Genomic DNA, 22,720 nt, shown 5'->3' on the forward strand with positions numbered 1-22,720 from the left:
CATATCCATTAATGTGAACTATGGTTATTGGCGTTGGTGTGGTTTCCATCCCGATGATGTTAACCCTCTCGTTGAACTTTCCTATTCATAACGAATCTTACTCCTGTTATACCGTTTTCTGATGCAGTTGACATGAGCTCATATTTTTTATTCGAAATCTAAGCAGCGAATCCGGAACCCGGGGCTTTGCATTAGTACTCATTTCTGAACCTCTAGAAGAAATGAACCTTCGAGCTTTCAAGACAATAGGAAAACAAGAGCGGAGACGGCTAGAAATTATAGAGATTTAGTGTTACAGATAGATTTTGAAGGTCAGCTAAGATATAGAGACACTAATGAAGAAAAGCTCAGAAATTACAGGAAACCATATCTCTCTCCGGTAGCACACCTAAACGAGATGAGAAAAACTCGTAAAACACACTTTAAGACTCAACGTGATTGGTACAACGGCAGGAGCTCCTAACGGCAACAGCCGCTGAGGACGACCGAGGATGACACACATGCAGCACACTTTAAGACGTTTAGTGTGCTACGTATGAGTAAATGAAAGGCAAGGCAGACACAGAAATGAAATGGCGTAATGATGCGAACCCACTTCAAAGGTGCGCACTAAAGAGAGAAAGAGATCCACCAGATGACTGTCGCTATATATCTAGCAGCTTTTAGCGTCTCCAGTCAAAAAGTCCTTATTTTTCGACAGGTTTTTTCGGTTTTAAAGACATCTATTTTACCACTAACGATGAAATACGTTTATTGTATTTGCATGGGCTTTGCATACTTGTAATAAATTCGAGTGTCATTCGCAGTAAATACTGTAAAAATATTAATTAATTAAACCTACGATGTAGTTTATGGTGATCACTCTGAAAGTTGTTCTTTTGTTTATATAATTTGCGTTCGTTGATTATCGCCTGAAGATCCTTCCAAATGAGTTAGAAAAATGTTATTTTTTGGTAGATGGCGCAGCAGTTGCATAATTTTGTTACTTTTTAAGGCTACATGTTTCAACGCTGAAATCCAATTTTCAAATGTTTACTAAAAGCATATGAAAACTACTGAATATTACTTTTGCAATCACTGCTCCCCAGTTAAATGCTGTTACTGTTGGTATAAGTTACCATCACTTTACGCACTGGTTAGAACTGCATCTGATCTATTAGTTACCCAAATTTCAGAAGACAAGCACATATTTTTCGTTGTTAGTCGATCTATCGAACTGCTGATGAGGAACTCTTTTTGTTTATCACTAATAACAGTTACAGGCGTGGCTGTATCTGAATTGCATGGAACTGATTCTAATTATTAAAATACTGTATGTGTATGAGGAGTTCTTTTCAGACATACACACAGCACAACACGCATTTTGTTCGAAAGCTATCGAAACGGGGACAATTGAGAGAACTTGCTTTGAATCAGAGTTTATTGAAATAACGAAGATGGATAAGATGTAGAAGAACCCACAAGACACCAAATGTAATAACTCAAGACTTAGACACTTACTCAAGTATAAAATATAAATGAAAATTGTAAACAAGGGAAACTCCAGGATTGAGCGTATAAATTTGAAACCATTCTTTATATTATTAGTGCATAACGATTTCAATCACAGAGTGATCATCTTCAGTGCAAGACTAAGTATATGGCCTCATACAACATACACAAAATAAAACTTCAAACACAGATATTTATCGTGAAGCACATGAAAACTAACAGGTAAGATCCAAACTGCAATGAAGATGATCACTCTGTGACTGAAGTCGTTATGTAATAATAACAAAAGAAGAAACCATTTGAGATTCATATGACCAATGATGGAGTTTCCCTTGTTTACAATAAGTGTTGTGTGGTCGTGATGTAATTTGTGTAATGGAACGTGATCTTAATAAAAAAGATAAAAATGTCGTTAAGTAGAAACTTAACTCGAATGCCGCAGTACTTTACTGTGTAGTGAGGTAGTAGGCCCCTGCCCCGTGCTCTTCCCTTCTTCATTCGACATCTAAACTGGTCTACTCCGCTAGTTGCAGGGAGATCACGGTTTAACGTGGGCGCCAAACCATGGTGACAATCGGGACTTTTCACAAGTTAAAATTATGCTGGAAGTGAAAGAAGCGGTAAGTAACAAAAATCCTGGGACTGACTGGAGTTCACACACACACACACACACACACACACACACACATATATATATATATATATATATATATATATATATATATATATATATATATATGCGTATTACAAATTATTAAAGTCCACCGATGCGTTTTTATCTGTATGTGAAGGCTAAACTCAGGATCTACTGGAGGGATTTTGACCGAGCGAAGTGGCGCAATGATTAGCACACTGGGCCTGCATTCAGGAGGACGACAGTTCAAATCTGCGTCCGGACAACCAGATTTAGGTGTTCCATGATTTCCCTAAATCGCTCCAGGCAAATGCCGGGATGGTTCATTTGAACGGGCATGGTCGATTTCCTTCTCCAGCTTTGAAACGATCAGTGCTTGTGCTTCGTCTCTAATGACTTGGTATCGACGGGAGGCTGAGCCCTCCTCTTTCTTTTTTCAGTGATTTTGAAATAGTTTTCATTAATCGATAGACTGATTCACGGCCGCGCGGGATTAGCCGAGCGGTCTCGGGCGCTGCAGTCATGGACTGTGCAGCTGGTCCCGGCGGAGCTTCGAGTCCTCCCTCGGGCGTGTGTGTTTGTCCTTGAGATAAATTAGGTTAAGTAGTGTGTAAGCTTGGGACTGATGACCGTAGCAGTTAAGTCCCATAAGATTTCACACACATCTGAACATTTTTGATCTGATTCACGGGGAAAATTTGTGTAGGTAATTTATGATTACAGTAATGATAGGTGTGTGATGCATATATTGTTATCTGCTCCACATTGAAATTGGGGTTTCGGCCGATGGGAGGTACGAGCTGGTCAGCTGCAGAGGTGGCCTCTGGTCGGAAAGCAGAAAAGTAAACAGCTGAAGCAACTCCAGGGATCGACGAAAGCTTGACCAGAATCTATACATATCTTTACACATTATGAATTAAAGTCCAACACAGCATTTTCCTCTCTAAGTGTGAAGGCTAGTCTCGGGAACTACTGTACGGATTTTGATACGGTTTTCACTGATAAATAGACTGATTCACGAGAACATTTCGTAATTAAATTTTATTAATGGTACACTGGATAGGTCGTCCAGCCGCAAATACTTAATGCTACCCGTGCAGAACTGGACCAGGTGCCTAGTTTAAATTTTAAAAAAAATCCAGACTATTCACATTCGAGCACGCGTCCATATAATGATACAGACTGCCTGGCTGTTTCAAGTAAAAAGGGCAGCTTTCAGAAACACATTCCTAAATCTCGTTACAAAAGACGTGAAAAATTCTGGCATAAATTTTAAAGCTTTCCAAAATTCCAATAAATGTAAAGAGAAGCATTGTTCCCTGCCTTTAAACAGCCACATGTGATTTACAAATCTCATTAAATTTGCTAGCAGATTGTCCGTTAAGAATAACGAGAATGTGAAACCTTCCCGTCTCCTCTCTATCTCTTTTGTTACGCAAGCTTCCCTTCTACAATAACCTATGAAACCTTCCCTTAGGATTTCTATCTCTTGCTTAATAATAACAAATGAAAACTTCCTTTTGAAATTAATTCTCTTTCTCAATAATAATAAGTGCAATCTTCGCATACAAATTTAAATGCTGCTTAGTAAAAGTGATTTGCTCATTATTTCCACGAAACATAGAATGTGTCGTCGTCGTGGCCCTCAGTCATTACCTGCAATAACCCAAAACTGTTCCTCGTGATGACTGGGTGTTGTGTGATGTCCTTAGGTTAGTTAGGTTTAAGTAGTTCTATGTTCTAGGGGACTGATGACCATAGATGTTTAGTCCCATAGTGCTCAGAGCCATTTGAACCATTTTTGAACCAAAACTGTTCCTTACCTTTTTTACTGTTACTGGATCGCCATCTGACTGCTACGTCGAACTGCGACATGACTATACTTACTCTGTTTTACCATACTCTATTAGCTGCTGGTAGGCTGTCATAATAAGTGGCTGTATTTATTACCAAAGCTGACGTTATTCTTTAATAGCAAAGCTGACGTTATTCTTTAATTAATTTGACTGAAGTTACGTAATTCATAGTTAAACTTTTTCTTGACAACAATAAAATTTTGCAAAGTTTTACGTTGATTGTTTTTGGGCTAGATTATAATCAGTAATGCAATATTGCTGGCAAAAATTAATTATATTCTGAAAACGATTCTTCAAATATTTACTGTTGGTAATGAAATAATTTTACAAACGTTACTTTTTACAATAATCTTACAACTAGCATTGCGCAAACATACCTTCGAGTTTCGCAAAGAAAATAATTCAATAATATTCGTTCTTCTTATGATAACAGTTAGTTGATGTCTCTGTACATCCGTTTATAATCTCTTGTAAATCATAGCTGGTGGCTGGCAGGCACACTGCTCCTCTCAACCTCTCGCTTCAGACCTGCTACCGACTCGCTTCACATCTCGCTTACTACTGACTTCCTATGAACGCTGAAGTGCGGACTCTCCCGCCAACAATAGTTTGGTGCAGACATTCCCTGCTACCACAATTATTTCCAAAATGACAAATATTAATTATTCCTACTTAATCCTATTAATAAAATATGAACATCTTTCAGAAATTGTGGTTTGACAATAGACAATAGAAATATACACGTCTTACAAATGAAACATGGGCTCTCAGTCAAAAATGGAGGTTTGTTCAGCGAATAATCCAGTTATCTGCTGCGATTTACTAGTAGAGACGGAAAAGAAACAAATAGGTGGGGAACCAAATGGGAACGGAAGGACAGGTGGTGCTCTAAACGCACAAATGATAAAACTGTGGAAATATGAAGGGCAGTTGTTTTCTCTAAACGAATACGAATGGAAACATAGAGTGTGAAGACGCTGCCAACGTAAACATTTGGCAAATTTAAAGATACTCACCAGGAAATGGCTCCATAAGCTGAAACCTGTTGTGAAGAGAAAACGTTTAAATAGGTAACTGTCTAAGTCGAAAAAATGCCGAATTCATTTAGTAATGAAAATTAATTGGAGATAACTGGAATATGTGGTAGCCAGGCGAATGAATGGTCAAAGAAGCAAGGAAGTATTTCTTCTGCATTCCAAGGCATAATAAATGTCCGAGAAGATGATCAGAAAGGTTTGTAGATGACGTTAGAAAACATGCAGGACAAACATCAGTACGTATAGATGAAGAACGTAACGCATAGAAGTCGAATGGCGATGACTATGATGATGATGATGATGATGATGATGATGATCCTGTCACGATATCATGAATTTTATTCATCATTTTTTGTCATTCACGAGTGCAGGACATGACAAATCTGCAGTGCTCGGACGACCTATATTTCATTTCTCCGCTATTACACGATTTTGCATGGTGGCTAAGACGTCGCAGGAACATGTATCTGGCGGTCTGCACATGGACGGAAATCCTCGTTTTATTAAATAGAAACATTCTTTTCTCTCCGCGATGATAGTCAATTATCCATTTTTCGAAACATGTGATAATCGTTACTCAAGACAACTCTCAACAAGCAACTACCCTGACAAAATTTCCCGCAATTTCATAGAAATGTATAATATTTATTCACCCAACGTCGTGCAGCTTTGCACCGAATGGGAGTGTTCAAGAGGAGAAACCGTACCGATGTGAGTATTTAGTTTCACCCGTAAAATCATCCCAAAAATTTAAACAGCTTAAAAATCGTAGGTTTCAGTAATCCGGCCAACTACGAAAAGCACAGTTCGCAGCCAGCCGTCACAAAGTACTGTTTTACGCTAAAAAAAAAGAAAGAAAGAATATGAGGAGAGGTCTACGAGCGACTTTTTCTCTTTGAGACTACGTAGTTTTCATTTCCTTCTGATTCTTCATGTATGGCGTACGAAAATATGGAATAGTTACGAGTGAAATCTTGCTTGAAATTAAACGAGTCGGACGTAAAATGTTTTTTAAAAGAAATTAAATTCTCGGTGGATCAAAATTTTACACGAGCCCTGCGCGCTCGCCCGCGTCTCTGCAAACTTATTCGCCTTTTGAGTTCCACATGCGGCGTGTTTCCTTGTCGTCGGAACTGCGCGAGAGTGAGTGTATATATATTTTCTTGTGTGCGCGCTCGTTTGCTCTTGTATTTTTTTACACGTGCGCGTGTATGCTCTGCCGACCGCTGGAATTACAATAAAGCAGGGGCCGGCGAGGAAGAGCAGGGACCTAGTGCGAGTGTGTGTGGGAAGGCGGCGCACCTGGCCGGCGCGGCCGCCTCCGAGTAATTCTCTTGTTTCCCCTGTATCTGATTTGCGGCGACGCGACGCGGCGTAGGCCGCCTTCGAATTAATTAGAGCTCGTTCCGACGGGAAAATAATTGAAGTTTGTCTCACAGTGCCCTTTGCATTTCGACCTGTTAATCGGTACAGATATGGCCTGTTTCGCTTAGCCGTTAATTCAGTAGAGTGGAAGATGACAGGGACGAGACCGAAGTATTGAATCTCTCAAACTTAGAGGTATCCATTTTAATGGGCCTCGGCGAGTTATGTGACCGCATTATGAATTTTGTTAACAACACAATTTCTATATATATTCTAAGATGGTATCTGTTCTTTCGGACTTGTCCGAACTCTTACGGGAATCGGCAACGCGCCGCGAGTAATGAGTATAATGGGCGGGGGCACTACGAATGTAGTGCGGGACAATGCGCTGAGAATGTGGGTTTCGCGGGAGGCGTGCCAGAGATAAATCCCTGCAGTCGCGCTATCCTCTGTGTCCTCGGTGGCTCAGATGGAGCCGGCACGGTTGCTCAGCGTGTTCGGTCAGAGGGTTAGCTGCCCTCTGTAATAAAAAAAAAAACTGAGTTCATGGATCAACAATGAATTCAAACAAGTTTCATGGAACGTCCTCCCCGAACAAATATAACGAGGACTAACGAACGAAATGAAAAGCCGGCACGGTAGCTAAGTGTGATCGGTCAGAGACCTGGTTGGCCTCTGTAATAAAAAACTGAGTGGCAGGATCAACAAACGAAATTTAACGGATGTCATGTGACGTCCGCAACGACCAAACCCAACAATCAACAACGAACAAAATGAGGGGAAAAAAGATGGATAGAGCGTCTGTCATGTAAACAGGAGATCCCGGGTTCGAGTCCCGGTCAGGGCACACATTTTCATCTGTCCCCGTTGACATATCAACGCCTGTAAGCAGCTAAGAGTGTTCATTTCATTGTAACACAATTTCTCGCTTCAACCACGTCTAATTGCAATTTAATTAACATTTTTGCAATATTTTCTGTGGTTCACCTACATCTACATGATTACTCTGCAATTCACACTTAAGTACGAGGCAGAGGGTTCGTCGAAGCACCATTACTGCAAGAAAAATGTACTGCAAGGAAAACAGAGGTGCGTTCCAAACAGAGAGCTCTCATTGAGTTTCTTTTGGCGACAAACCAAAGGATCGCAGATATTTATAGGCGCTTGAAGAATGTACTCGGAGACATGGCACTGTAAAAAAACCAAGGCGAGTCGTATGGCGAGGTGTCTGTCATCATCGCAACAAAGTCGCGCAAATCTGTCCGACCTGCAGTGACTCCTGCAATGTTGGAACGTGAGGACACTCTCATTCTTGGATGTCAAATCAAACACCTCTCAGCCGTCTAGTTTCCAAACTTATTTTATTTGGTTACCAGTTTCGGCGATTTACTACGCCATCTTCAGGCCCCCAAACGGCGTTTAGGAAGATTCCACCGAGATTTCTGCTTGCTATAGCGATCACTTCAACCATTATCTTTTTATTAAAAATGAAATTCCTCCAGCTGTACTTAAGATTTTATATTTACTTCGCTACTAGTTTCGACGTTGTGTCAAGGCCATCTTCAGGCCCGTACACTTTGATGAAATCAGTTGTGTGTGGCTCAGTCTAGAAGTCCGCGGTGAGACCAGCACGTGCTTGACATGGATGGCGGGCAGTAACTGATTTACTGCCATCCATGTGGAGCACTTGCTGGTCTCACCGCGGACTTCTAGACTGAGCCACACACAACTGATTTCATCAAAGTGTACGGGCCTGAAGATGGCCTTGACACAACGTCGAAACTATTAGCGAAGTAAATATAAAATTTTAAGTACAGCTGGAGGAAATTCATTTTTAATAGAAACCGTACCAGCTGTGTCCTATCTTCATCCAGTTTAAATATGGACGGACGAAGATCAACCACCATCTGCCGACAAAGTCTGAGTCGGTAGATTATGGTTAAAGTGATCGCCGTAGCAAGCAGAAATCTACTAATACCAGTATTGCTGGCCCCTGTTTTGACCAGAACCTTCCTACACGCCGGTTAGGAGCCTGAAGATAGCATAGTAAATCGCCGAAACTGGTAGCCAAATAAACTCGACGGCTGAAAGGTGTTTCATTTGACACTCTGTATCGAACAGCCAAGTCCCGCGACCATCTCTGAAAAGATGGACATACAGAGACACTCACTGGAGGTGATCGACGGATCACAGTCAAACACCTCGCTGCACAAGTGGACGTGTCTGCTCGTAGGGCTGACTCGCTCGTTCACCAGTTGTGGTACACACAGCTGGGTGGCCGCTGCGTCCCTCGCCCCCTCTCAGAAGACTATAAAGAGCAACGATGGACCCTCTGTGCGGAAATGCTTGAGCGTTACGAGGCTGATCGTGACAATTTTTTGTCGAATGTCGTCGCAGGCGATGAAAAATAGTTCAGCACTTCGAACCGGAAACAAAACGGCAATCCTTGGAGTGGCGCCAAATCGCCTCTCCCCCGAAGAAAAAATTCAAAGCCGTACCTTCAGCCGGGAAAGTCATGGCGACGATCTTTTGGGTCTCTGAAAAGGTTATTCTGTTTTATGACCTCCCTTATGGTGCAACGATCAACTCTCAAGTGTATTGTGCTACCCTCAGGGAATTCCCTCCTGGGAATAATAAATTAATTATTAATGACCTAGTGGATCTTGTCGGGAGCTCCATGAGGCTGTTCGCAGATGATTCTGTAGTGTGTGGGACGACTGCAGCGGCAGAAGACTGTGCCAAAACACAAAAGGACGTGTAGAGTAACGATGACTGGTGCAGGAAGTAGCTTTTGAAGATAAACGCAATTAAATGTATCGTACTGTGAACAAACAGGCAAAGATATCCGTTACCGTTCGATTAAGCCACTGGAAACAGCAACAACCGTAGGAGATCCACCAGTAATCTCTTGGAGCGACCTAAGGGGAATGGTCACATGTAGGTATGGGGAAAGCAGGTACCTGGATAGTTCAGTGAAAGAAACACTCGTTCAACCGATTCTTGAGTATTTCTCTTCAGTTTGAGACCCGTTAACCAGTTCGGTTAAACAGAAGAGGTGGAGAAGAACCAACAACTAGCGGCTCGTATCGTCAACGGTGCCTTTTAGTAAGCGTGACTGCTCTCCCAAGACGCCCAACGAACTGTCGTGGCAGACACTGCGAGACAAGCGTCCGCGTACGTTCCACGAGCGGACGAACAACGTATTACGTCCTCCTACATACGTCTAGCGAAACTATCACGATATCAGAGAAAACGGTGTCCATCGACACTCGTTCTCCCCACGCAAAATTCGTGAATGTAGAAACATAGGAGGGAAATAACAGTTGTACCAGAAATACCCTCCGGCGCGCCGTCCGCTGTGGCCGAGCGGTTCTAGGCGCTTCAGTCCGGAACCGCGCTGCTGCTACGGTAGCAGGTTCGAATCCTGCCTCGAGCGTGGATGTGTGGGCTGTCCTTAGGTTAGTTAGGTTTAAGTAGTTCTAAGTTCTAGGGGACTGATGACATCAGATGTTAAGTCCCATAGTGCTCAGAGCCATTTGAACCCTCCAGTACAGACAGTAACGTGGCTCGCGGAGTACTGATGTAGACGTAGTCTCTCAGTGCGGGAATGGAAATAATTAAAGCACGGATTAACAGTCTCAGATTTTGAACTGACGATTCACTAGTGCACTGGAAAGCACCATCGTCGCTTAGCTTCAAGGGACTTTCAGATTCACCTACACAATACGTTAACATCCACTTGGTATGAGGAAGGGAAACTGCAAAATGTGCGCAAGTGGAGGACGATGTGCCAAATAAACAGAGAAAAAATGTGTAACGGTTGAGTGCAGCCGTCGTGGTATGCCAGTTGACTCATAATAGCGATCGAATAATTCGTCATAACACTGAATTGCACAAACTCTGGAATATCTATAATTGTATGAATGACCTACGATAAAATAAAGTACGTCGACTGAATGGAAATTTCAAGGAGAAGTCCTGATTTAAAGGAGAAATTGATCCAACGGCGTTTTGAACTATTTTTCTCTTAAAGTAGCTTACTAATACCACATAGGAAAATTAATATCTGATAAACAGAAATGACAGCATGGCCAGGTAAGTATCGACGCATGGCATTTCTCAAGCCCAGGCAAACGTCTTGCACTAAAGTATTTATGATGAACGTTGGTCATTAATTCTCAAGTAATTGAAAATAGAGAGATAGACACACAAACAGCATACGGTCGCAGTAATTCATAGTAATAATAATACAAATTTACGACTATAGACTTTTATGTGTTTAACGTAATTACTGGTCACAGAAGTTGCATGAAGCCAAGTTTATTAAATAATGGCAAATGGTACAAGGAGGTAAATTCTGAGGACAATACAAGAATCGTAATGAGAACCCTTTCAGAACATAATATTACATTCCTATCTATATTTAACTATGAATAAGTTCTTCCCTTCTACAAAAAAAAAATCACACTAAATGAGAACTCTTCACTGATCATTTACTTGAAAACCTTATATAAGACTTACGCTATTGATGATGTCTCGATCTGCGTGCCAGCAAGTTCATTTACGTGTTGTTTAGATTTAGTGGTTCAAATGGCTCTGAGCACTATGGGACTCAACATCTTAGGTCATAAGTCCCCTAGAACGTAGAACTACTTAAACCTAACTAACCTAAGGGCATCACACACACCCATGCCCGAGGCAGGATTCGAACCTGCGACCGTAGCAGTCCGGCGGTTCCGGACTGCAGCGCCAAAACCGCTAGACCACCGCGGCCGGCTAGATTTAGTGTACCCTTTATAGTTTAAATTTTGTGAAACTGCTGCCCACTGATATAGCGAGAGGATTATGTGCCCAGCTGCACGACTACTGTCGAGAGTTATGAGAAGGTACCTATGCTGTTTTTGGCAGTACCAAAGAAGCACTTGTTAGTTGGACCTAGCGTAAATCCTGGTTATCACTGTAAAGACCTTTTGCGAAAGGTGAAAGCCTTAGGTTACACTTAATGGGCTAAATAGCACGCAACAGTGTGGCCGAACATGTACAGACACAGTATCGCTCTTGATTACTCACTATAAGTCATTAAATTTTTCCGTGGTGTCGTGATCTGAGAATGTGCATCATTTGGGCTTCGATAGAAACAAATCAAAATGAGTTTTCCACCTTTCTCGTGACTTGTTTGATTCACGTTATTAGATAGGAAACCTGCTTCTTATACAGTCCATTAGACTTATCAGTGTCTTCAAAGTCATGAGCGGGAAAATGCAGTGCGTGTACACAGTACAACCTATTAAAACGCCTCGAAAGATCCTTTCAAACTTAGATCGTGCGCGCATTCTTAGTGTTGTCAGCACAGGAAGTTGCCAGCCGAATTCTCGTACACCACCATCACGTCATTCGAATATTTAATCGCTATCACGAGTCTCAAAATATTGAGGATGGTTCTCGCTATCTTCGTCTCGGTTAATAATACCTTACAGCTCATAGGTAACCAGTGGCGTCCATTACGCATTAGAGTTGAAGTTACTTCCTAATTTTATATTCATCAAAGAGATCGAACCATTAGTTTATGGCGCTCATCGGTACCAATCTAGTCAGCTGTATAGATTTTGGACTATATGCGTAATTACGCAGTCAGAGGCAATTTGTCACTATAATTAAAATCAACTTAATTAATAAACCAGTTGCACGATCAGCATGGTAGTATGTGTTAGCGAACGTACACTGCTTCACGCACAACATTTAGATTATAACAATTGTATGTTTAATTCTTACCTTTAATTAATAACCGTTTTGTGTGTTTTGTCCATAATTTAAATGTGGTTACAGATTCTGATAGCAGCAGTGGAAAGAGCGGGTCATTTCCTGTAAGAAAGAGGTGCCTTACATGTGTGTACAAATATTATTCAAGACACAGAGAGAAAACACTCCAGTTGATCACTGCAACTAAAATACATACTTATTCAACTCTGATTTGTGCACAAACTACTCAACCTAGAATCAAGAGTAATATGGTTCAAAATGGCTCTGAGCACTATGGGACTTATTCTCTGCCTCGTGATGACTGGGTGTTGTGTGCTGTCCTTAGGTTAGTTAGGTTTAAGTAGTTCTAAGTTCTAGGGGACTGATGACCATAGCTGTTAAGTCCCATAGTGCTCAGAGCTACTATGGGACTTAACATCTGAGGTCATCAGTGCCCTAGAACTTAGAACTACTTAAACCTAACTAACTTAAGGACATCACACACATTCATGCCCAAGGCACGATTCGAACCTGCGACCGTAGCGGTCGTGCAGTTCCAGACTGTAGCGCCTATAACCGCTCTGCCACTCCAGCCGGCAAGAGTAAAATGTCGTTTTAATTAGATCTTTCGCGCGTTTCTGATGACGCAAGTAGTTTCATGATTTAATTATTATACAAAAAGGTGAAAATAAACCTCGTGACTGTTCACGGTCGTTAAGTGAGAAGATACATGTGACTTGTACGGTAGGGTGGACCAAATTTATAAAGGGATGATCGTCACTTGGAAGGAGTTGAAGAAGCAGGGCGTATGCTGGCATGGGCGGTTATCAAGCACCACGCTTTTAGGACATAGAAATTTCTTCATGACGACGGTAGGACACATACAAATATTCCCCACGGTAGCCCAGTGGGTACTTAGAAAAATTCTTTGGAGCCCTCTGTACAAACTGGATAACCTCAAAGGGCCATCGAAGAGGTTCACAGGCTTTAGCAAAAATGTAATCCATCACCGTGTATCGTGCCAGTGAGGATCCCAACATATTGCAATGCCCAGGGTAGAGCAGATTAGTTGTAAATGTTACCCAGCAGCAGATTTTGATTTCGCAGATGTGTACTTTCGAACGGACTGTCATTATTTTAGTAATTTCTTGTTTTTATTTCACAATAAATTATTGTTTTCCTATGGCTTATTCTTTCATTCTCTGTCCCTCAGAATCAAACCCAACACACATTCGCAGATATGGGTGTGGTGTCATATTTTTTCAGGAATTTATTTCACCTATTCACACGTGGGTTCCCTAGCTCTGAAGTTAGCTGAAAATTTTATTACATCAAAAATAAAGCTGAAACTTGCGAATTGTTATAAGGAACTTTACTGATACATTTCCAGAAAAATATTTCGACCTCAAGTTAAACAAAAACTACTCGTCTTTAGTACTGCCAAATCATCACTACCGTGATCTATTTCAACGAGCTACAAATGGCGAAAACGGCAGAATACTAGCATAAGATATGTAACAGTCGGTTATTGGGCCACGTCGGTCACTACTATGTTGGTAAGACTGACATTTCTTAAATTCCAAATATTCGTTATTATTACCAATATCAATGAACGTAATAGCTTTAGAACGACGGGGACAGCATTATAGAAGTCTCCAAGTTGACGATTCAGCCACTGGCGAATACTGTGAGAATTGTCGAATCAACAGAAACATTGAGCTCATAGAAATGGATGAATTAGATGTAGCAATGCAAAATTTGAAGAAGAGGAAAGCAAAAGGGACCGACGGAATAAATGCCGAATTCTTTGAATACGAAGTTCTTTCACTGAAGCAACGTACGGTACATCTTAGTAATCTATGCGTCACTGCAGGTAAGGTACCTGGGAGGGTTTTTGGCTAAAATTTTCTCCATACTCAAGAAAGATAACACAGGCAACCCATACAACTACATAGGAATTGGGCTAGTTAATACGGGCTACAAAATCCTCTGCACTATTTTAAATATAACACTGCGTTGTATCTCTAATACAGCTTTAGTAGAAGAAGAAGTTAAGTTTTAAAAAAAGGACGACCTTACACTCATGGTATTTTTATTATAAAACAACTTTTAGAGAAAAGACGATTATTTAACTTAGACACGGACACAGCGTTTGTAGATCCTGAAAGACTATTGACAAAGTCAATAGACACCTACGGTGGCAATTACGCAAAAAGGCTTCCAGCGCATTTAATTAAATCTGTAAAAGCTCTTTGGAAAGAGGCAAAAGTTATAATCGAAGATGGAGATGCCCTCTCTAAACGATTAACAACAACACAGGGAGTTAGGCAAGCATGTAGCCTGTCTCCAGGTCTTTGACCGACTCAGGGCTTGGTATCATCTATGTCATAAAGATCAACAGAGAGAAATGTTTTAATACTCTGCTAAATGCAGATGATCAAATAATAATTGAAGAATATGAAGATAATATTCAAACAGCCGTTTTATCATCTTAGTTTGTTGGCTTCTAAATATAAAATAACATCTCCAGTGTTGAGATAACCAAGGTAAATTCGAATATAAGATCTAAAATTGTAATAAATAATCGGGTAACCCACTTTCAGTATCTCGGATGTGACGCACGGCGAAATTTCGACAGTGACGTTGATGACATAATCCTAAAATTTAACGCGATCTGTGGAACAATTAGAAATACACTAGAAAAGCCACGAAAGAAACACACATATAAGTTTTACAAAGTTCTCGCAATATCTATATGCCCGGATCTGAATCCTACATTCCCACGGAAAAGGATATGAACAAGATCCAGACAGTCGAAATGAGATTTCTCCGTAGCGTTAAAGGATGCACCAGAGAAGATCACTGCATTTTCAATGCACAAGAAAACAGATCAAACAGAAAAAAATAGTGAGAGCATCATGGTAGACTGCATGAAAACAGACTTCCAAAACAAATTCTCGATTAAGAAACTAAAGGGGCAAGATAGAGGGCAAGGGCACTGAAGAGAAGGTGCGGCCTTTTTGATCGGCACGGGCGAAATCACCCGATCCGCGAAGGAAAAAGAATAAAGGATAATAATAATAAATTATGCATATTGTAGTGATGACTGTCTAAGAACGTTTAGTTGGAAATAAGAGAAGGTCTGAAGACCATAATGTTGCCAGCTGAAATGGTTGCAAATATTCGTTTGGTGCATAAGTTCGTAGCGTTTTTCCATAAGTCTAATAAACACAACAGATAGATATAAAAGAGACTTCAATCACCAATATTCTCCTTCACCATTTACACGAAGAACTCGTCCAGCCATGTTCTGAGCGCATTTTGTCTGGACAGGAAGTTCCTTGAAGGTTGTTCAATAGAGAACGGAAAAGGTGAAAATCTGAGGGCGAAGGATCAGGTAAACAAGATAACTGCGGAATGACTTCCAAACCCAGCCTAGTGTTTTGTGTCAGTCTATCAGAATGCGGGTGGGCGTCATTGTGGAGTAGCATCACCTCACGCAGTCTTCCCGGTCGTTTTTCTTGGATTTCGTCTCCAAACGTCTCAGTTGTTGACAGTAATTGTCAGCAGTGATGGTCACGTCTCGGGGAAGCAATTCGTAGTACACCACACCGTAGCTGTTCCACCATATGCATGACATTATCTTTTACGGATGCGCGCAAGTTTTTATACTGGGGGCTGGTGCTTTGCTTGGCTCAACCATCCTTTCTTTAGCGTAGAGACACGATTTCTCGTCACTAGTAACGATACAGGATAAATGGTTCAAATGGCTCTGAGGACTATGGGACTTAACTTCTGAGGTCATCAATCCCCTAGAACCTTAGAACTACTTAAACCTAACTAACCTAAGGACATCACACACATCCATGCCCGAGGCAGGATTCGAACCTGCGACCGTAGCGGTCGCGCGGTTCCAGACTGTAGCGCCTAGAACCGCTCGGCCACCCCGGCCGGCGGTACAGGATACGAATGGTCGGTGTCCTTCACGAGCTAACTGGTGACGAGCAAGCAGAAATGCATATGTGGCTACCCGCTAATTCTTGTGATTTTGGCTTACAGCATGCGGTGCCCATACACCCGGTTTTTGAACCTTACCCATTGCATGCAAATGTCGCACCATGTTGGAATGATCACAGTTCTTCAATTTTGCCAGTTCTCTAGTATACTGACGTGGATCACTGTTGATTAGCGCGTTTAAACGATCTTCATCAAACCCCAAAGTCTCCCTGAACTTGGAGAGTCACTAAAGTCAAAACGATACTCGTTAAAACGAGAAAATCATTTTCTTGCTCAGTTCTGTCCAATGTCATTATCCACATACACGGCGCAAGTGTTTCTGGCTGCATCCGCTGCTGTCACCCTCTGCTTAAACAGACGAATATGTGGGAAATGTTCCGATTTCTCCACTTGGCATTCCATTTTCTACCGTCCACAGACCCACTTGCTATCTCCAATGACAAAATGGCAATATTTGAACTCAAACATCAACATGCAAAACGAAATCCCTGTGAGCTTATGCGCCAACATAATAAATATGTAGATAAATAAGTAAATCGTCTCGCATTACTTTACAGCGTAGAGCGTCTAAGCGAGCAACAATAAAAGTGAAGGGTGACGGCCCGCGGAGGGTTGTGCTGGTTCACACGTGTTTCTCCTTAAGTCTTTAGCACAAAGGAGGCGGCGGTTAGAGATAATGTGGGCCATTGTCACACAAGGAGTCTGCGGGTGAAGAACCGAAGAGAAGCTCGATGCAGGACTGCGCGACTCGGCGACAGCCTTTCTTTTTGCCGAAATGGTTGGCGGCTCGGCTGCAGCAGAGACATTGGTCACGCCGAGTATCGTCTCACAAAGCAGCCGCCACGGACAATGGCCGATTGTTGCGGAACTCGCAGCCCGCAGCTGAGACCACGGCGCGCTGCTCTTTTGTCGGCGCCGAGTCCTCGTGCCGCCGCCGCCGGCCAACTGCGAGCGGAGGCTGGGGCACTCCAGCCGTGGGAGGCAGCTGCCGCTGCCTGCGAGGTGTCACCGCCGGGCCGTCGACGTGTGAGGGACAGCCGTGGTAGCCGAGCAAACCTCTCATCACTGGGTCGTCAGGCGAATCAGTCGTCTTCGTGGGTTTCGCCTCCTTCTTCTTCACCTCCTTCCCGTACTGGCCTTCTCCACACCGCGCTATTTGAGCCGCAATGTTTCGTTTTCCTTGCGCCCACTGTCCGTTTATGACGATTGACCCCTAACTTTGATCTCATGGTGGTTCCTATGAGGTCAAATTTTGAGGTCATCGGGCCCTACACTGACACACTACGTAATACAACTTAAGGGTGGTAGGACGTCAAACGGGCCGACTTGGAGCAGAAGAGGCACCACAGGACATTTTAATTTCCACTGTCTGTACTTTTACAAATAAATTCATAAAACTTTGTTAGCATGACCATGAAGGATTCAGGATTCACACTCATAGCAGAGGAACTTCAAAAACATAACAAAACAATTTTTTTTTACATTTGAAATTTCATCATTTTCACTTGGTATTGGCTGCATTTGTTGCTGTAGGTACACTTTTCTTCATAAGTAAGAGAGATTCTTCGATGAATTTTGCACAGCATAGAAACCATACTTACAGGTGTATGAAACTCTAGAATGTCCCAAATCTATTAAAAACTGTGGTAAAAATTGAGGTAATTAACTACAAAATTTGTGTATTTTTCCTGAACATGAAGTTTAAAATACAACAGATCATTCGTTTTTTCGAAAATTAAATAAATTCTAGAGTTTCATACACCTGTAAGTGTATTATCTATGCTGTGCAAAATTCATCGAAGAATCTCTCTAACTTATGAAGGAAAGTGTACCTATAGCAACAAATGCAGCCATTAGTATGAGGAAAAAAATGATGAAATTTCACACGTAAAAAAAATTATTTTGTTATGTTTTCGAACTTCCACTGCAATGAGTGTAAATCCTGAATCCTTCCTGGTCATGCTGCCAAAGTTTTATGAATTTATTTGTAAAAGTATAGACAGTGGAAATTAAAATGTCCTGTGGTGCCTCTCCTGCTCCAAGTCGGCCCGTTTGACGTCCTACCCCCCTTAAACTAACTTACGCTAAAGACAACACACACACACATGCCCGAGGGAGGACTCGAAGCTCCGACGGGGGCGACCACGCGAACCGTGGCAAGGCGCCCCAGACCGCGCGGCTACCGCGTACGGCTTTCAGCTCATGTTACGGTTACATCGCATGACGAACGTCGATGTGTTGTACCTTGCAGGAATTGTGGAACTGTCTACTTTTATTTAATGTACCAATATTTACATTTTATAGTCATTTTTTTCTGTTTTCAGTCTTTCCCTTAGTTGCTTTAAATTCGTGGAGATATGTACCGTCTACGCAACTAACTAAAGGCAGATTGTTTATTGCCACACGCGTTTCGCTTCTTTTATTTGGGAAGCATTATCAGTGGCCTGTAACACATGTTTCCTTTTATACATACAATAAACGTATTAGGTGGCAGATATAATATGCTGCTGTATTACATTTTGTCTTGTCCTTCTCCTTGTTTTTAGGTTAAAATCAACATTTATGCACAAAGTTCGTAATGTGAACTTATCGTCCGGTGTTACTTACGATTTCCATCGCTGTTAACTCATGTGTGTGGTCCTTGAGATGTATTCCTTAATTTCCATACTCCAGCTGACCGATTTCTGGCGTCATTTCACCCACATTTATCACGTCGCATATATCACTTGCACTTTCCACTTTGTGAACAATGTGTGTGTTTTTGGTTTGTAGTTTTGCCAACTGTTGTTGTGTGTTTGTCTGACTTTTGTTTGGGTTGTGTTGTGGTTTTATATTTTCCACGCACACACACACACACACACACACAATAAATGGAAAATATAAAACCACAACATAACACAAACAAAAGACAGACAAACACACAAAACAACTGGGACACTACACACCGAAAACACACAAATGTTGATCACAAAATGGAAAGTGCAAGTGATATATGTGGGTGAAAGAACGCCAGAAATCGGCCAGCTGGGGTATGGAAACTAACAAATGCATCTCCAGGACCACACACATGAGTTATGAGCGCCGGAAATAGTACATTACGAATTTTGTGCTACAAAAATTGATTTTAACTTAAAAAAACAAGAGACAGACACGACAAAATGTAGTATAGCAGCATATTATATCTACAACGTAATACGTTTATTGTATGTATAAAAGGAAACATGCATTACAGGCCACTGATGATGCTTCCCGAGTAAGAGAAGTGATTCGCGTATGGCAGTAAACAAACTGCCTTCAATTAGTTGCATAGACGGTACATACCTCCACGAATTACATTTTAGTTGAAACGGGACGACATACGCGGTAATATTTAGGACGAAAATTGCTTTTTCGAGCATTTTTTGGCGAGTGTCAACCTTGAGGAGTCGTAGAACACAGGCCGTTATTAGGTGAAAAATTTCTTATGTGCAGTTTGAAGATACAACCTCGGTCTATATACAGTCGGATTTTCATTATTTTATGAGTAGTCATTCCATCGATATAACTTAAAATGCAAGATCATGCGAGTGAGCTTACCGTTGTAGCTATTGCGGCAGAAAAACGACGTGTGAACCGTTTGAACTTTTGCTGATTATATAACATGTCATCACCACTAATGAATACTCCCCGAGTTTGTCAGTCACGAGTTTGTAAAGCTATCGTGTTAGTAGCTCTAACTCGCGCGAGGCTGTGGTGCAACGTAGTTGCCGTACTAGCGGCTGCCATCGTTGTAATGCGAGATGAGCGCCTACTCTCCAGCGAAGTGTGGCAGCTTTGTACTAACATTCCACTACAGCACTGCCGCGTTCAGACTACATTATGACATAATCTCTTTCGGCGCTGGCTGAGATCCTTTTGCTGCTGTTGTAGTCGTCTGCTTGCACCAGCAATGGATCCATTGGGGATGTTGGTGTGTATTTGTTGTCTAGCTTGTGCTCATGACTCACTGAAGTCCTCCAGGCACTTTGGGGAATACTTTCAAGAGCGGAGCGACAAAACTGTAAAGTATCGTTTACCTTAAAATTTTTGTTCTCGTTTGCTGCCTCGTTCTTGAAAAATGCCCAGATAAGTTCATTGGTGTTGAATTCGCAGTGCGTCAAGGACAACCACAGGAGTTGAATTTCCTTGTCCACTGAGCGCAATTCAATTTCCTAAAGTCATTCTTGTGACCTGAATTGCGATCGGGTACATTTCAATTTCAGCAGGCCTACTTCAGAAAATTAGTCGTAAGACGAGGCCTCAGATGTAAGCTCTACGTTATTGCTTTCCATCAGCTCAATAACTGGATATTTCCTCCATTTTGTAGGTGGATTTCGTGACACTGGATTTATCATCATACGATATGGAACTTGGTCTAAAAACAATCGCATATCTGTTTCGTAATTCTTCGAGAGCTCCTGAACCACTTTCTGTAGTGTCTGGGATTTATCTCAGAATAATAATCGGCACCCCCTTTTTTCCCAATAAAACAAGCCAGCATTTTGCACGAACTCATCTCCGCTTCCAATGCGGCACATTACAATCCTTTTTCCGGAATTGGACCGTTTTTGAATACCTTCTTTCCACCCATTTCAGTCTTGAACGATTCATATATGATAATCGTATACATCTTCTGATGCGTAAGGCATTTTTTCCTGTCTTCCGAACATTCTGAAATGAATAATTTTATCTTGAAACTCTCCCATTGATCCATATTTGCATACAAAAACAACAATATGGGATTGTGGGTCCGCCTCGACGAAAAAACACTTTTGTTATTATTTATTTTATCCCAAACTAGTTTCATCGATAAATGTAGCCATCATAAATGACTTCCTTTATTCTTATTTGATAACCGTTACATCACGGTTTTACGACTGTTACAGCTGTTTCCGGCATATTTTCTGCGTTTTTCTCGCCATACATCATGTCATCTGCAAGTTCGTTGGACAGCTTGCAGATACTTTTCCAAAACAGAACGCCATCTTGCTGTTTTGCTGTTTTGGATTACGAACAAGGTGCGAAAGTTATGTTTTACTGTGTCTAAAAGTAGCTGCAAGCTGTCCGACGAACTTAGAGATGACGTGATGTATACCGAGAAAAACTATGATAGTGATATTTGTCGCTGAAACTAGTTTGGGAATAAACAATAAATAACAAAAGTGTCTTGCTCCGAGGCGGACCCACAATCCCATACTGTAGATTCTGGAATGATTTCCATCGCACGAACAATCATCAGTGTAATAGATAGTCCATTTAGTGTTTGGCAAATGTCTTATTTCCCGCAAGAACTCGCCTTCCTGCTACTCAGTTATTTTCCATCAGTGCAGCTTTTTTGTGCAACTTTTCATGTCTGATGACCAATTTAAGAATAGCACGCCAAAGGTTGTTTCGCTCATATCAGGAAAGTCTTCAACTTCAGTCTTAAATTTTTTCAGTGCAGCTGTAAATGTTGGAACTGTTTTCCATGCAGAAGTCGTCGATTTTCCTTCTTATGACTCTCCGCGCTAAACTAGTCCCATGTAAACTTCCGTCGCCTGCCAGAACATCTCTTTGGCAATACAGGACATGACATTTTTCTGTATTCTCTGGAACTTCGCTTCATTGTACTTTCACTAATTCCGAACATGCTGACGTTCTGTTTAGTGGCTGTGATGAGGACTGCTCAACTCCTGTTCTTCTTTGTCTCAAAGTTAGCACGCGCACTGATCACAGGCCATGATTCATGGTTACATACAAGTACGAGGCAACTAATTATGTTGCGGAGCTGACTCATACGAGACACAACATCGAATAGGAGCACGACTGTTTCCTATCTGACGGGAAGCCTCAATGAAATGGAGTTTACTGTTCAGAGGTTCGGCATCATAGCATACTCAAGAACGTGGTGCATAACGATGCAAAAGCAAATAAATTAAACACCTGATTCTAGCGCTTTACGTAAATTTATGTGTATAGAAACATAACAGCTGATTGGCAACAAAAAAGCTTGCTTTTATACTTCTCGTCTTCTCGATATAAACCACCATTAGGCGAACTGCGGTAATGTACAGTCTGTGAAGTGAGATCGTGGTCGTGTAAATCAGTAGGAAAATGTACTTGACAACAAACTAAAACATATACATACATCATACATGAATAAAAGAAAAATGCAATTCCAGTTAATAATACGTCTAGTCACCCGCAGCGTCGATAATTGCTTGGCATCTCCGAAACCAAGTTTTTGGCTTATTCACCTGGAAGAGACTTCCAAGTGCGTCGAATCTGTGTTCATAGCTGTTTCGAAGTAAATATACTTTTTCCTCGCAACTTCTTTTTGATGCAAGACCATACATTTTCAATAGGATTAGCGACTGCGAGGGCCAATCCAGAGCCTGTACACCATTCTCCTTCTTCCAGTCGCTGCTAAGTCTGCTGCGGTGCTACGGATAATTGCCCTCCTGCAGTATCCAATTTTCATTTTTGTCGATGAACCAACGTTTGGTAATCGGCATCAAACATCTCTGACAAACGTGACGCCTAAGCTGCACTCTTATCTCTTCTTGTGTATCTCAGTCAAGATT

General features: G+C 41.6%; 1 long non-coding RNA gene across 4 annotated transcripts in view; it reads right to left on the bottom strand.

Moving 5' to 3' along the window:
• LOC126100608 (uncharacterized) overlaps positions 1-22,720 on the bottom strand; it is an 807,357-nt gene that overhangs the window by 686,581 nt on the left and 98,056 nt on the right. Inside the window, exon 2 of one of the 4 annotated variants that reach the window (XR_007522188.1) lies at positions 12,156-12,245. The exons of the other annotated variants lie outside the window; for them this stretch is intronic. This is a non-coding gene — a long non-coding RNA (uncharacterized LOC126100608). The remainder of the gene's footprint in view (positions 1-12,155; positions 12,246-22,720) is intronic. 4 annotated transcript variants of the gene reach the window in all.

The sequence above is a fragment of the Schistocerca cancellata genome, chromosome 9 (genome assembly GCF_023864275.1).
Source record: "Schistocerca cancellata isolate TAMUIC-IGC-003103 chromosome 9, iqSchCanc2.1, whole genome shotgun sequence".
Classification (NCBI taxonomy): domain Eukaryota; kingdom Metazoa; phylum Arthropoda; class Insecta; order Orthoptera; family Acrididae; genus Schistocerca; species Schistocerca cancellata.